The 16,474-nt window shown below is 48.6% G+C and overlaps 2 long non-coding RNA genes and 1 pseudogene across 3 annotated transcripts; 1 reads left to right on the forward strand and 2 right to left on the reverse strand.

Moving 5' to 3' along the window:
* Positions 1 to 2,916: 2,916 nt before the first annotated feature.
* Positions 2,917 to 3,244, reverse strand: LOC139028463 (uncharacterized). The gene is made up of 2 exons (XR_011480671.1): positions 3,177 to 3,244; positions 2,917 to 3,015 (listed from the first exon to the last, which is right to left on the reverse strand). It is a non-coding gene; the product is annotated as an uncharacterized lncRNA (long non-coding RNA).
* Positions 3,245 to 3,420: 176 nt separating this feature from the next.
* Positions 3,421 to 4,161, forward strand: LOC139028464 (uncharacterized). 2 transcript variants are annotated; one of them, XR_011480673.1, is made up of 3 exons: positions 3,421 to 3,467; positions 3,660 to 3,713; positions 4,105 to 4,161. It is a non-coding gene; the product is annotated as an uncharacterized lncRNA (long non-coding RNA). The 2 variants fall into 2 exon arrangements; XR_011480672.1 differs by lacking the exon at positions 4,105 to 4,161 and adding an exon at positions 3,993 to 4,029.
* Positions 4,162 to 4,274: 113 nt separating this feature from the next.
* Positions 4,275 to 16,474, reverse strand: part of LOC111970937 (tyrosine-protein phosphatase non-receptor type 4-like) — a 35,299-nt pseudogene continuing 23,099 nt past the window's right edge.

Below are 16,474 nucleotides of genomic sequence, written 5' to 3' on the forward strand. Positions count from 1 at the left end.
CAGCATACATCTATTGCAATGCTTTCCCATAACAATAATTTCTAATTCCAGCAGGACTTTACACGAGTGGAAAAGTGTGGAACTTTTCTTCTCTTATAAAAATAACTTTGTCTCACAATTTTTTAATTTCATTAAACCTTATAAATTAACATAGTAAATGTACACTAGTTACATTACACAAATCTAGATGACACCATATAGCTTACATTTCCCATAGAGGTGTCTATATCCAACAAATATTAAGAAAATGCTAAATACAATTCCAAAATAATTTTTGGGGGTCTAATCATACATAGCAGCAAATATGCTACAAGTTCAGCTGAAAAGTGCTGTCCATTCCCAAGAAGCAAAAAGGGTCTCTTATAAAAAAAATATCAGAAGCAAATCTATKGCTTGAGCCTTAGAGCTTTTCAACACAATTTGAAAACTTTTTGTTTTACTCACAAGGCTAAAAACCTATTGGTCCCGAAAGCTCAGTCTTTTTATATAATGTATGTACCGTCTGTATGTACTGTACACCAACTGCCTACAATCCTGATGTACAGTACCATGGTAACAAATACCCCGATGCTCTTAATCAGAGAGCTCTGAATACCTCATATTCAATTTCAAAATCTGATGCAATGACACTTGATAAACCACCTATGTACTGTACCAACCCAATCCTGCATGGCAAGGTCATTCTATGTTACTGGCAATAACAAAACCTGCATTAAAATACTACCCGTTTTGGGCTAGTGGTATAGCATCTTCGAGAGACCGATGTACCGTCACATGTTGAGCCATCTGAATCAAAGTTGAATAGCTGCCTCAAAAATAACAACAACACCACCACATAGTGCAGAGCTCAATGACAGGTAATCAGCTAATGAGGTTATGGTAAAGGAGGAGGGAGGCCTCTCCTAACCAGTGGAGGCTGCTGAGGGGAGGACGGCTCATAACAATGGCTGGAATTGAGTCAATGGAATGATATCAAACACGTGGTTTCCATGTGGTCGATGCCATGCCAATGACTGCACTCCAGCCATTATTATGAGCCGTCCTCCCCTCAGCAGCATCCACTGCTCCTAACCTACACCGCCTTTTACCTTGGTTTGGGAAACACCTTCACAAAGGACTTGGAGTTGTAAGACCTTGCCCTGGAGATGATTCTAATCTGTAGACTAATAAACATAAAAGCCCAAAAGTAACCATCTGACAACCTATAGTCTCAATGAGAGAAATAATGAGATGATGAGTAGTACAATAGAGTAGAAGTCAGAGTGCTTTACCACGACCTTACATAGAGGGTTAGCCCACTTCTGAATGGATCTTTAGTTGATGTTGAATAGTTTTGATTTAAAAAAAGAAAATGGACTCTTAAGTCTACGGAGTGATCAAAGACAGAAAGACTAGTCTGAAGAAACCACTGATATGACACCTGGTGATGATGCACTGATGGGTTGAAAACAAACGCAAGTCCACTTTCCATTGAGTTGTCCGGTTCATTAGGAAGGTCTGTCTGAAAGTAATGACACTACAGCAATATTATCCAATCCAGCTACTGTTCTGTTTCTCACTTCTCTCTTGATCCTGGACACTTGCTAACATCCCGAATTCCAGTTGATTATCGTAACTTTGTTTCTTTTAATTTCTTCTTCCGTTAATTCTCCAAAGTAGCGCGTTTTGTCGTCATAAAGTGCAACAGTGCTCTGTTTCCGCTCCCAGGCCAGTTCGAGTGGTTGTCGGTAGTCGTCTCCATGGTTGTGACTGTAGTTTCTCTTGCCAGACTCAAGATGGTGGATGTGGGAAGAAACTATTGTGACTGAGGGAGTCAGATAGACAGGCTCTAAACAGACAGACAGGCTCTAAACAGACAGATAGACAGACAGGCTGTGGAAGAAGAGGGTGGTGCTTAGGCCCATGCAGCCCTGTGTCAGTCAGTCAGTCCCAGGAGGGATAAAGCCGACTCTCTCTGTCTCTACCTCTGGCTCTGTGGGTGTCAGGGGCTCTAAGGTCGTCAAGGGCTTTGTAGGCGGCAGAGACTCTACGGGTGTCAGAGGCTTTGGGCGTCAGAGACTCTACGGGTGTCAGAGCTTTGTGGGCGTCGAGACGCTACGGTGTCAGGGCCTTTGTAGGTTCAGAGACTCTACGGTGTCAGAGGCTTTGTGGGCGTCAGAGACTCTACAGGTGTCAGGGGTTTGTAGGTGTCAGAGACTCTACGGGTGTCAGAGGCTTTGTGGGCGTCAAGAGACTCTACGGGTGTCAGGGGCTTTGTGGGCGTCAAGAGACTCTACGGTTGTCAGAGGCTTTGTGGGGCGGGTCAGAGACTCTACGGGTGTCAGGGGCTTTGTGGGCGTGCAGAGACTCTACAGGTGTCAGAGCGCTTTGTAGGCATCAGAGACTCTACGGGTGTCAGAGACTCTACGGGTGTCAGAGGCTTTGTGGCGTCAGAGACTCTACGGGTGTCGAGGCTTTGTGGGGCGTCAGAGACTCTATGGGTGTCAGGGGCTTTGTGGGTGTCAGAGACTCTACGGGTGTCAGGGGTTTGTGGGTGTCAGGGGCTTTGTAGGCGCCAGAGACTCTACGGGTGTCAGAGGCTTTGTGGGCGTCAGAGACTCTACGGGTGTCAGAGGCTTTGTGGGCGTCAGAGACTCTATGGTTGTCAGGGGCTTTGTGGTGTCAGAGACTCTACGGGTGTCAGGGGTTTGTGGGTGTCAGGGGCTTTGTAGGCGCAGAGACTCTACAGGTGTCAGGGCTTTGTAGGCTGTCAAGGCTTTGTGGCGTCAGAGACTTATGGGTGTCGGGCTTGTGGGTGTCAGAGACCTCTACGGTGTCAGAGGCTTTGTGGCGTCAGAGACTCTTGGTGTCAGGGCTTTGTGTGTCAGAGACTCTATGGGTGTCAGAGGCTTGTGGGTGTCAGGGGCTTTGTGGGGCGTCAGAGACTCTACGGGTGTCAGGGGCTTTGTAGGCGCCAGAGACTCTACAGGTGTCAGGGGCTTTGTAGGTGTCAGGGGCTTTGTAGGGCTCAGAACTCTACGGGTGTCAGAGGCCTTTGTGGGCGTAGAGACTCTACGGGTGTCAGAGGCTTTGGTGGGGTCAGAGACTCTCTACGGGTGTCCAGGGGCTTTGTGGGCGTCAGAGACTCTACGGGTTCAGAGGCTTTGATGGGTGTCAGGGGCTTTGTGGTCAGAGACTCTACGGGTGTCAGGGGCTTTGTGGGCGTCAGAGACTCTACGTGTCAGGGCTTGTGGGCGTCAGAGACTCTACGGGTGTCAGGCTTTGTAGGTGTAGAGACTACGGGTTCAGGGGCTTGGGGCAGAGACCTAGGGTGTAGGCCTTTGTAGGGTCAGAGACTCTACGGGTGTGAGGGGCTTTGTAGGTGGTCGAGAGACTCTACGGGTGTCAGGGGCTTTTAGATCAGAGGCTCTACGGGTGTCAGGGCTTTGTGGGCGTCAGAGACTCTACGGGTGTCAGGGGCTTTGTAGGTGTCAGAGACTGATCTAGCAGGCACTACGGGTGTCAGGGGCTTTGTAGGTGTCAAGAGATGCTACGGGTGTCAGGGGCTTTGGTGGTGTCAGAGACTCTACGGTGTGAGGGGCTTTGTAGGTGTCAGAGACTCTACGGGTGTGAGGGGTTGTAGGTTGCAGAGACTCTACGGGTGTCAGGGCCTTGGGTAGGCGTCAGAGACTCTACGGGTGTCAGGGGCTTTGTGGTCGTCAGAGACTCTACAGGTGTCAGGGGCTTGTAGGTGTCAGAGATGCTACGGGTGTCAGGGGCTTTGTAGGTGTCAGAGATGCTACGGGTGTCAGGGGCTTTGTAGGCTGATCATCAGAGACCTACGGTGTCAGGTTAAGGGCTAGTGGTGTCGGAGTTCGGCTTTGTGGGCGTCAGAGACTCTACGGGTGTCAGAGGCTTTGTAGGCGTCAGAAGATCCTACGGGTGTCAGGGGCTTTGTGTTGTCAGGGGCTTGTAGTTGTGCAGAGATGCTACGGGTGTCAGGGGCTTTGTAGGCATCAGAGACTCTATGGGTGTCAGGGGGCTTGTAGTGCGCAAGAGACTCTACGGTGTCAGGGGCTTATGGTAGGTGTCAGAGACAGTTGCGGGTGTCAAGAGGCTTTGTAGGCATCAGAGACTCTATGGGTGTCAGGGGCTTTGTAGGCGGCAGAGACTCTATGGGTGTAGGGCTTGTGGTGTTTGCAGAGACTCTACGGGTGTTCAGGGCTTTGGGGTGGTTGTCAGAGACTCTACGGGTGTCAGGCTTGTAGGCGGCAGAGACTTATGGGTGTCCGGAGCTTTGTGGGCGTCAGCGGTTTGACCAGCTCCTCCTCGGTAACACCTTGAGGATCGCCTCACAGACAAACCTGTACTGGCTCTGGAAGCAAACAGAGCAAAGAGACCAAGGTTAAATGGGAGTGAACAGTACCGATGACAGCAAGGTCATAGAGGAACTAGATTCAACTAGAACAGCAGAAACATAGCTCAGGCCAACACATTCCGCTCTTGCTAGATGCGCTAGAATTACACACAAATCCAAATTTGTTAGTATTTTTTTGTCTTCGGATGTGATTTAGGCACTGACATGGACTTAGAACATCGATTTCCATTGTTTGTCTATGAATAATTGTAATAGTGAAAGTTAAAAACTGAAGATTTTTTTTTATTTGGGCCCCCTTAGAATTGTTTATTAKCCATTATTTTACCAGGTATATTGACAGAAAATACATATCTTGTACACCAAGGACCCGGGGTAGAGTTGCTGTGTAGAGAAGAATAAGCTATAAAATAACAAATTAGCAGCTTGCGACATGCTCATTTCTTTTTAAGTAGCTCTTATGCTAGAAAAGTTTGGAGACCCCTGGTCTAAGCCAACCCRGTCTGTTTTGCCCCATAGTCGCGCACGTGTCGGCTTTGTTGCTAAACAACCAACCCGTCTATTGAGGAAAGAGCCTCTGCTCTTCGTCTCATTTCTATTGCATGACAGATCAGATTACCGGAGTCTGGATCATCATGGCCCTCTGGTCTCTCATTGTCCTCACGATATCCAYCGGATACACGGGCTGATTGCACTCAATCAAACACATGGCTGTTTCCATGGTGATGAGCACCCCCGTCCGACCAATCCCAGCGCTGCACAGAGACACAGAGGARGAGGTGAGTGAGATGAGGCTGAAGATGGCAGCAARGACAGAAGAGGATTCAAATCCTCATTCCCGCTACTTACACTGCAATCAACCACTGTTGCTACAACAACATGCAAAGTGTCTTAACATCTGATTCGAAGAAAAAGGGAACATGTTTTTCTTTAAGCCAGGTTATGAGGCAGATGTACAAAGGCTTATATTTTTCAAAGATGTTGTGTAAAATTCCMTAGACCTACTTCAAAGCTGTATCAACAGCGAGATGGCTTACAGATGTTAGTTGAGGGGATAAGAGCTTACTCGTTAGTGTATGCAGTATTTGTGTAAGAACTAGACCTTACCTGCAGTGTACGATCACTGGCTCCTCCTTGCCCCCCCTCTTTCTGCGGACCAGACTGACAAAGTCCAGGAAGTCAGAGTAGTCGTCTGGTACACCGTGGTCAGGCCAGGCCATGTACTGGATCTGAGTCAGCGACCTGCTCTCCTCACTCTGGATATAATCAATCAAATSTATTTTTATGTTTTTATACTTTTTTTCATACAGTTTTCACTAAATGCAAGAAYTAATCTCGGTTAYCCCAGAAATAAAATCTCAAGTCATTTTGGTCAGATGCTCGATGTTTACGTAGTCTGTCCTGGAGAGATGATACAAGAAATGGTCCTTACCTCCAGGTGTGTGAGAGTTATCTCTCTGACCAGGAATGCTGATTGCTCTTCTTCTGTCACACAGGACACCTGGAAGTCCCCATGGGTAGCGATGGCACCAGGGTTGGGCCAATACTGATGACACTTCACCTGGGAATGAAACAAAAGGATCATTGGAGATAAGAGGAGGAATAGTTTGTCTATTTTCTTTGRGGGGAATGGAAACGTCTTCAATTTTCACCTCATACGTTACCACAAGAAATTCCAAAACGAGACCAAAAGCATTGGGAAGGGGCTGAAATGGAGAGAGCGAACCCTGGTTGGGGACGTGACATACCCGTCCTCTCTCCACCTGCGTGGTGAGCATGACCACCATGTTGGAGCCCTGTTCCCAAGTCATCCTCCAGAAGTCAGAGCAGGTGGCGGGCAGCGGGCCCTGGCACGCGATGTAACGGTTTACAGCACTGGGCGCTGGGATCACCATCTATGGGCCAGGAGAATGGCATGGGTTGGCAAATATACASATACGTATAGCTGCATATTGGCAAATTCATATTTCAGTCTATGTACACACACTTTAAGAAGTGTTGAGTATCTATCAAGAAAAGTCAATCTCTTTCCGGGGGTGTTTTTGTCTGTGTGATATTCATTACCTAGCCGAAGGAAGYTGTCCGGTCTTGGTAATAAAATCAAAGATTGTGGCGTATATATCAAAGAGTGTTGAGTATCAAGAAAAGAAGAAGGGAGAAGGCCCTCACATTGATGTAATTTGCATTGATATAGTCCCCATCCTTGCCCTTCAGAATAACCCTGGTTGCATCATCTGTGAGAGGGCAGATACAGGAAGAGAGAGAGGATGAGAGAAGAAAGGGGTGGCAGTTGAGACAGAGGGCATTTACTTACGTCATTGTATGAGGAAGTACAGCATAAGATGTCAGTTCTGATGGTTCAGTATACTCACACGGTGAAATGTCTCGATATCGATTTTTGGAAATGTTCTGAGGTAATTTGGCACATGACATTGTCAACCCGGGCCTTTTCCGGTAGAGTTGCTGAGAAACATCACAACAAAAAAACAATGGTTAACATTTGTCCTAAGTTAACTGAAGTTCAGACCGGGCCATGACATGAGCTTGGTTTCTAGGTTACACTAAACCACAATTCTCACTGATAACCCATGAGTGGAACACAAACAGGAAACGTTTGAGGCAGTGTGGAGCAATAACAGGAAGCAATAGACTTTCAATATTTCCTTACATCTCTCTATTTCACTCTCGTCCATCTCTCTTTCTGGTAAATGACGTATATGCTATCTGATCAGTCTTAGCCATGTGCAATGTGAAATACATTCTAGAACCAGTGGAATCTTTGAATAACCAACTGCATTTAATAACATCAAAGTGGACTGGGAGCAGTTCAGAGACACAGGGGCCATGGGGCCACAGAGGTAGCGCTAGTTATTTGGCCCATGTGAACAACAAGCATAATACTATAGTTAGGATAAGTGGACTAACATCACAACACAGATAGAGCAAGGAGCCAGATAATACACTAAATGTATAAATCTGAAGCATCCTGGTGGCCGGCAGTGGGGGAGTATGGAGTGAGATGGATCTGGGCCTACATTCTGTAGATTTTCTCATCGAAGAAGCATCTCCATACAGTTTTCTGTTCCCAAAACAAGAATCTGTTTACGGACAGAGTGGACTAAGTTTGTGAACTTTACCCTTTGCCAACGTTTCCAAAAATGGCTTTGTTTAGAAGGAATGCAAGGGCAAATYTAGTTATTGCACACGAGCACTTCACAGAGTAGGCGTTCCCCAATGGAATTATGCAAATAGTTATAAAAATCTTTGAACAAACTGTGCCTGTATGGACCCAGTACTCACAGGTTGGCATTTAATTATAATATCATTTGGTGGGTTCTTATATTAGTCCTATTTSATGTGTTTTCTTGCATATCCCAACTCCCTCTGAGACACCTCTCGGAGAGTGAGGTCACGACCAGGGTCAGTCATTGTCAACGACGACCCTGGAGCAATTAGGGTTAAGTGCCTTGCTTATTGGCACATCGACAGATTTTTCACTTTGTCACTCTAACCACTAGGCTACCTGCAACCCTCATTAATGAAATCTCTTATTGGGATGACTCATGTATTGGAGGCAGCTCTTCAGGGAACCAGCTGGCACAGGGACAAAGTCATAAAATCTGATTTGAAACCTAACCCTAATGTTAACCCCACATAACAAAATAAACATTAACAACAACAAAAATATAATAATAATACCACACTGCTAACATTATGCCTAACCCTAACCTTACATTAAGACCAAAAAACACATTTTTGTTTTCATACATTTTTACAATATAGCCAATTTTGACTGCAACTGGCCCATCRACCAGAAATCACTCAGCTCTGCCTCCAGGACAAGATTCATCCCAATAAACGTCAACCTTCCAAGTACTCAGGCCCTCCTTCAGCTAAACATAAACTATATTTTCTAGTATATGTGGACTAACATCAAACTGCTGCTGTACGGCRCCAGTGCTCAAGCCTTCTTTCAGCTGTAGTATGGAGTCTCTCCAGCAGGATGGGTGGTGGTCTGGCTGGTCCTGGGGCTGGTCCTGGGGAGCCCTCTCTGGGGAGTACTGGTAGTTAGACTCCGTATCTCCATCCTCCAGCTTCTCCTCCTCCACCAGGTCATACATGGCTGGAGGAACGACAGGAAGGATGACAGCGTGATTGAACATTGCACATTCATTGCAGGTGATAGGAACTCAGAAAACCAAGAAAAGGGAACGGCAGAAAGGCAGCAGCCAAATGAAAAACGTCCCTCCCAAGTGAATACACTGTCAGACTGATGCTTTGCCTTAAAGCTGAGATCCCCATTAGGCGAGACAGCGCCACTGGCTGCCCCAGGCGCATTTGTAATTGTTTTGGTTTTGAAAAGGAGAAGAGCATCCGGAAACGTAATAAAAAAAATATATATATCGTAGTACATACTCTTCTGTTGTATCGCACGTGCAACGATGTCCGAGGGAATAAAACAGTGTTTGCTATTAGAAGTAATGTCTTTGTTGTTGTAATATCCCAAACGGACGTGGCCATTTCACCGCAAAGGACTCCAACTTTAATCAAACCAATGCCCATAGTATAGTGCAACTGTATCGACCCAATATAGGACAGGCAAGCTATGGTCCCTCACTCCCTCTTGTTTCAGGGACAGGCAAGCTATGGTCCCTCACTCCCTCTTGTTTCAGGGACAGGCAAGCTATTATTGGTCCCTCATCCCTCTTTGGTTTCAGGGACAGCGAAGCTATGGGTGCCTCACTCCTTTGTTAGGACAGGCATAGCTAGGTCCTCACTTCCCTGTGTTCAGGGGACAGGCAAGCTATGGTCTTCACTCCTCTTTGTCGAGGGAAGAGCAATCTATGGTCCCTCACTCCTCTTGTTTCAGTGGACAGGCAAGCTATGGTCTCTCACTCTCTTGTTTCAGGGACAGCAAGCTATGGTCCCTCACTCCTCTTGTTCGGGACAGGCAAGCTATGGTCCCTCACTCCTTTGTTTCAGGGACAGGCAAGCTATGATGCCCTCTACTCCCTCTTGTTTCAGGGACAGGCAACTAGGGTCTCACTCCCCTTTCTTGTTTCAGGGACAGGCAAGCTATGGTCCCTCACTCCTTTGTTTAGGGACACCAGGCAAGCTATGGTCCTCACGTCTCTTGTTTCAGGGACAGGCAAGCTATGGTTCACTCCCTCTTTTAGGAAGGCACGTATGGTCCCTCGACTCCTCTTTGTCTTCAGGGACAGGCAAGCTAGGTCCCTCACTCCCTCTTGCGTGTTTCAGGGACAGGCAAGCTAGGGTCCTCACTGCCCTGCTTGTTTCAGGGACAGGCAAGCTATGGTCCTCGAATCCTCTTGTTTCAGGGACAGGCAGCTATGGTCCCTCACTTCCTCTTTGTTTAGGACAGGCAAGCTATGGTCCACTCCCTTGTCAGGGACAGGCAAGCTATGGGCCTCACTCCCGTCTTGTTTCAGGGAACAGGCAAGCTATGCCTCACTCCTCTTGTTTAGAGGTACAGGCCAGCTATGGTCCCTCATCCTCCTTGTTTCAGGGACAGGCAAAGTCTATGGTCCCTCACTCTTTGTTTCAGGGACAGGCAGCTATGGTCCCACTCCCTTTGTTTCAGGACAGGCAAGCTATGTCTCCGACTCGCTCTTGTTTTCAGGGAATGGCAAGCTATGGCCCTCACTCCCTCTTGTTTCAGGGGACAGGCAAGCATGGTCCCTCAACTCCTCTGTTTAGGGACGGCAAGCTATGGTCCCTCACTCCCTCATTGTTTCAGGGACAGGCAAGCTATGGTCCACTGCACCCTCTTGTATTCAGGGACTAAGGCAAGCCTTAATGGTTCCCCACTCCTCTGTTTCAGGACAGGCAGCTATGGTCATCACTCCCTTTGTTCAGGACAGGCCAATGCTGGTCCTCAACCCTCTTGTTCAGGGACAGGCACAGCTATGGTCCCTCACTCCTCTTGTTTTCAGGGACAGGCAAGCTATGGTCCCTCACCCTCGTTGTTTGAGGACACGGGCAAGCTATGGTCACCCTGCTCTGCTATTGTTTAACGGGAAAGGCAGGCAGTGGTCCCCACTCGCAGTCTTTGTGTCACGGGACAGGCCAAGCTATGGTCTCACGTCCCGTTTGTTTCAGGGACAGGCAAGCTATGGTCCCGTGCAGCTCTCTGTTTCAGGGACAGGCAAGCTATGGTCTCACTCCCTCTTTTTCAGGGACAGGCAGCAGTGGTCCTCACTCCCTCTTGTTTTCAGGACAGGCAAGCTATGGTCCTCACTCCTCTTGTTGTCAGGGACAGGGCAAGCTAATAGGTCCCTCACTCCTCTTTGTTTCAGGGACAGGCAAGCTATGGGCCCTCACCCCTCTTGTTTCACGGACAGCAAGCTATGGCCTCACTCCCTCTGTTTCAGGACAGGCAAGCTATGGTCCCTCACTCCCTTGGTTCAGGGACAGGCAAGCTATGGCCGCCTCACTCCCTTCTTGTTGTAGGACAGGCAAGCTATGGCCCCTGTCAGGGACAGCAAGCTATGGTCTCACCCTCTTGTTTCAGGACAGGCAAGCTAGTCCCTCACTCCCTCTGTTTCAGGGACGGCAAGCTATGGTCCCTCACTCCCCTGTTTTCAGGGACAGGCAAGCTATGGCCCTCACTCCTCTTGTTTCAGGGACAGCAAGCTATGGTCCTCACGTCCCCTTGTTCAGGGACAGGCAAGCTATGTCCCTCACTCCCTCTGTTTCAGGACACGGCAAGCAATGGTCCCCACTCCTCTTGTCAGGAAGGCCAAGTATGGTCTCACTCCCTCTTGTTTCAGGGGACAGGGCAAGCTATGGTCTCATCCCTCTTGTTTCAGGGACAGGCAAGCTATGGTCCCTCACTCCCTCTTGTTTCAGGGACAGGCAAGCTTATGGTCCCGCACTACCCCCTGTTTCAGGACAGGCAAGCTATGGTCCCTATCCCTCTTGTTTCAGAGGACAGGAAGCTATTTTATTGGTATTTATTAGCGATCCCCATTCTTTTAGCAAACAACAACTACTCTTCCTGGGCATATGCACTCCCTCTTGTTCTAGGGAAGGCAAGCTGTGGTTTTACAAACACTTGCTGGTAAAAAATGGAATAATAACACATGCCATTTGCGAGAAGATTTTATCCAAAGTGACTTTTTAGTATGGATGGTGCCGAAGCAGGAAACCCACTATCGCCTGGCTTGCCTATGCTCTACCAACTGAGCTACAAGGACCGCAAAGATCATAAATACCGTAAAGGACCACAAGGCCCCGTTAGAGGGCTGTTCTGTTCTCTCGCTGCACCGTTGGGTCTGACCAGCAGGTTACCTCCTGAGTCGCTCTCCCCACAGCTGGCCTTGATGAACATGACCACCTGGTCGTGGGGTGCTCTGAGATGTCCTGACCGTAATTCAAGAACACCTGGTCTCCCTCGTTCAGCCGCGGAACACACAGGTCAGCCTGGGGAGGCATTAAAACAATAGAAGAGAAACGTGTGTTTTTCATTATTCATTACCTTGTAAGGCATTGAGAAAGTCAGGGGTTTGGGACACGTACCGGTTCCCGGCACTCGGGACACGATCACAGAAGCATCTTCTTGTCCAGCCCACCCTTCACATGAATCCAATTGTCTTGTTCGCCGGGCATATTAAATGAACACCAGATTGTCATGAGGAAGCACTCCATTGGGCTGTGAGAGCGAAGAAGAAACACAGAGACACAAACAACGTTCAAGTCAAACGAAATCCCAGTCGGTGTGCAGTGAGTGTGTGTGCGTAGATCTCTCTCCTACATAATTTGTCTTCTGACAGAGCGTGTCATACAGCTCATTGATTGGTGTCCAACTCCTGCTGGAGTGGGACTGGGACGGCTGGACAGAGGCCTCACGGTCTGTAGGGCACGGGCGGGGCTGGCCGTCGTGTCGAGTCGGGACCTGGACACAGCAAATCCAAATGATCCTTCGCCGGAAAAAACAAATACAGTAATTTCTCCAAACACTAACTGGCTGTATTGAGAAAAGTCAATAATCAATAAAATGTCTTATTGTGCCTCCATTGGGTATACAGAACCGGAAATACTCTTGAAACGAATCATTCCAGGACGGAATGCGATTACGTCATATCAGAGAATAAAGTCATCCGAAGACCAGGAATAAACCCTTCCCCCTATTCCATCATTGCTCAGTGCATAGCCTCAACCGGGACTAGAGCAGCTTACGAGCCCCTGGGAGATGGCGCTGTGTGTCCTACCAGGATATTACCCTCAGCTTGATGTGTTCATGTACTGTTCATTACTTCCCCCAGTCAGAGAACATCCATGTTGTTTAGCCTGCTGTTTGCCTCGAGCAGAGCTGAGCAGACCCTGGTGGAGCGTTAACTGGTTGCGACAGCACTCACCAAAAAACAAACAGCGTCTAGCCCATGGACTGCCTCAAAAGGAGTTTACACAGAGATACACAGAGAGCGATGAGCGATAAGGTCAAAACGACATGCACAGTTACACTGAAGAAGTGGCCTATAGAAAGAGGAAAACAGACGTGAGCAGATCAGAGAGAGAAGAGAGAGAGAGAGAGAGAGAGAGAGGAAGAGAGAAGAGAGATAAGAAGAGAGAACGAGAGAGAAGAGATGAGAGAGAGAGAGAGAGAGAGAGAGAGAGGAGAAGAAGAGGGAAGAGAGAGAGAGAGAGGAGAGAGAGAGAGAAAGAGGAGAGAGAGAGAGAAGAAAAAAACGATCCAAGCCCGAAACAAACACACCAAACCCACTTCAAAGAATTCTGCTCTTTCTCAATTCACATGCAGAGAATAGTGTCTGTGTGTCACCATCCTTCACTGACATGAGTGAAAGAGAAAACGGTGGTAATGGCATATTCCTTGATGTTATGAGAAGATTTGCAAATGGCTAGCCCACCTATCTGTGTTATTAACATAACAAACTTCACCATTGTGATGTGCCTGCAGCCCCAACCTACCGCGCCAGCTCTTTGGCTTCGGCAGCCTGCCAAGCCTCCACCTCATATGGACGCTTAATGACAGCCATAAAGAAAGCCTATTTTGTAGTCTCAGGCAAGCAGAGCTTGTGCTACAGCCCCGGGTATTACATAATAAAAAACAAACGGTTTTAAAGACATAGAAGAATTTCAGAGCGGCGTGTGTGTGTGTGTGTGTGTGTGTGTGTGTGTGTTGGTGTGTGTGTGTGTGTGGTGTGTGGTGTGTGTTGTGTGTGTGTGTGTGTTCTGCGCCGATGATGACGACATTCAACCCATCAAGTCTCGATGAAAGAGATCGCATGGCCCGGTCCTTTTGGTTTGAAAATTCAAACGCACTCGCACATCTGAGCTGATCTTTTGTTGCAGGTAGCATGACAACGGCTTGAGGATCATATGTAGAGATATATTAAAGAGACATGATACACTCAAATGCATGAGTATACTATCAAGAGCAGGTGTGCAGGTTCTTCTTTTTTTCTGTTCTTTGGTTTTGAAATGACTCAGGGCTGTGGTTCCGTGGGCAGTGTGTGCAGACAGACTTAGGGTAGAATCTAGGCCTGCATGCGATTGGCCTGGTTGAGGAGGCTGACTTTGATGTAAACGTGTTGGCAGGCGAGCATGTCTGGATAGTTCACATGGTCCAGCGAGGTGTCCCACGGAGGCGGCCGCCGAGGCGCTCTTGGCAAACTTGGATTCATGCTGGAGACAGAAGGAGAGCGAGGAGGGAGATGTAAGGTACCGAGTGTATGTCACGCAAGGTTATTTAGGTTACTAGACATTGCGGCTCCTCCTCTTAACATGTGATTGCCCGAAGTTCCTTCCCCATCCGTTCCCCGAAGTGCTGCACTTGTTCGAGTCCCGCCTCATGTGATTCGAACTAAGAATGTAACTGTTGCTTACATTACGGGTTAGGGCTACTATGCTGAGGGTCTGTGGGGGTGCCGGTGCGGCGGCTGATGGATGGAGGGATGGACTGGGAAGTGCAGTCAGGCCGGAACTCCAGGGCTTATGTCTGAGCGACCGCATGGAGACCGAGCTGCCACACCTCCCCAACAGGCACCCAACCAGGGAGTAGCCCTATACCCGTATGTAGAGCAAAACAGGTACATTCCTTAGTTTCGAATGCAATGAGCGGGACTGAACAACTGCACACTTCGGGAGACGGAGGGGAAGGAAAAGGCTAGATCTAGCATGTTAAGGAGGAGGAGCGGATTGGTCTGTAACTAAATTATCTTTGGGTGACAGTACAGCGCGGGTACCTTACATCTCCCTCCTCCTCCTCCTCTTGTTAGCAGGAATCGCAAGTTGCCACGCACAGAGGCGCCTGCGGCGTCCATGCCGTGGGACGCTGCTGACCATGAAACTACCACGACCATGCCTTCGCCCTGCCAAACGGTTACCGAATCACAAGTCACCCCTCAACCAAGGCCAATTCCTATCAGCTAGATCTACCCGTGACGTCGTCGCCACAGCAGCACGGACACCACGCCCTAGTCATTGTCAAACAAAAGAACAGAAGAAAAAGAAGAAACCTGCACGACTGCTTTGATGTAGTATTCACTGCTCTTGGATAGTATCAATCTGCTCTTTAATAAATCTGCTACATATCGATCCTCAAGGCGTTGTCCAGTGCACTGCAACAAAGATCAGCTCAGATGTGGAGTGCCTTTTGAAATTTTCAAACCAAAAACGGCCATGAGCATGCTCTTTTCATCGAGACTTGACTTGGGTTGAATGTCGTCTACCGCAACACACACACACAGCAACACACACACACAACACACAACAACACACACACACAACACACACACACACACACACACACACGACAACACACGCCCTCTAAGTTCTGATGGTCTTACAAACGTTTGTTTTATATGTATACCCGGGGCTGTTAGACCAAGCCTCCGCTTGCCGGAAGATACAAAAATAGGCCTCTTTTATGGCTGTCCATGTTAAGCGATCCATAATGAGTTGGAGCTTGCGCAGCGGCCGAAGCCAAAGAGCTGCAGCGGTGGTTTGGGGCTGCAGGCACATCACAATGGTGAATTGCTTGTTATTTAATAACACAATAGAGTGGGCCTGAGCCATGCAAATCTTCTCAATAACATCAAGGAAATATGCCTTACAACCGTCTCTTTCACTCATGTAGACAGTGACGGATGGTGACACACAGACACATTCGCTGCTGTGAATTGAGAAAGAGCAGAATCTTTGAGTGGTTTGTGTTGTTGTTTCGGGCTGGATCGTTTTTTTCTTCTCTCTTCTCTCTCTTCTCTCTCTCTCTCTCTTCTCTCTCTCTCCTTCTCTCATCTCCTCTCTCTCTCTCTTCTCTCTCTCTTCTCTCTCTCTCTCTCTCTCTACCCCCCCCCCTCTCCCTCTCTCCTCCGCCCCCCCCCCGCCCCCCCCCCCCCCGCCCCACCCCCCCCCCACTCCTCCCCCCCACCCCCCCTCCCCACCCTCTCTCTTCCTCCCCTCCCGCCCTCCTCCCTCCCCTCCCCCCTCCCGCCCCCCCCTCTCACCCCCCCCCCCGTCTCTCTCTGCTCGTCGTCGCTCTCCTCGTGCCAACAATCCTTCCTCCTCTTCGAAGGCCTTCTTCAGTGTATGTGCATGTCGTTTTTGACCTTAATCTGCTCTCTGTGGTCCTCTGTGTATCCCTGTGTACCTTTTGAAACGTCCATTAGGGCTAGACGCTGTTTGTTTTGGTGAGGTGCTGTCGCAACCAGTTAAGCCTCCACAGGGTCTGCTTCAGGGTGCCTGAGTGCACGCAGGCTAACAGAATCATGGATGTTGCTGGACTGGGGGAAGTCATGAACGTATGAACCACACGCAGGGTATATCTGGTAGGAACAAGCACAGCGCTCTCCCAGGGGCTCGTAAGCTGCTCTAGTTCCGACAAGGTTAGGTATAGCACTGAGCAGATGATAGGACATAGGGGGAAGAAGTCCTATGATACTGAGAAAACCCTGCTCGACTGAGCCCTGTAGATTCGTGGACACAGAAATAGTCATCTGCCTTCTGAGAAATGGGTCCCAGCGTCGAAGAAATATTAGCTTTTTAGGGTAAGCTTGGAACATCACAGTTTCCACTGTGTAGTTCATGTTGTAGAGTGGTTTCGCAGGTACATGTATAACCTCAAAGGGAAGGCACACG

This window comes from Salvelinus sp. IW2-2015, linkage group LG12 (assembly GCF_002910315.2).
Source record: "Salvelinus sp. IW2-2015 linkage group LG12, ASM291031v2, whole genome shotgun sequence".
NCBI classification, from domain to species: domain Eukaryota; kingdom Metazoa; phylum Chordata; class Actinopteri; order Salmoniformes; family Salmonidae; genus Salvelinus; species Salvelinus sp. IW2-2015.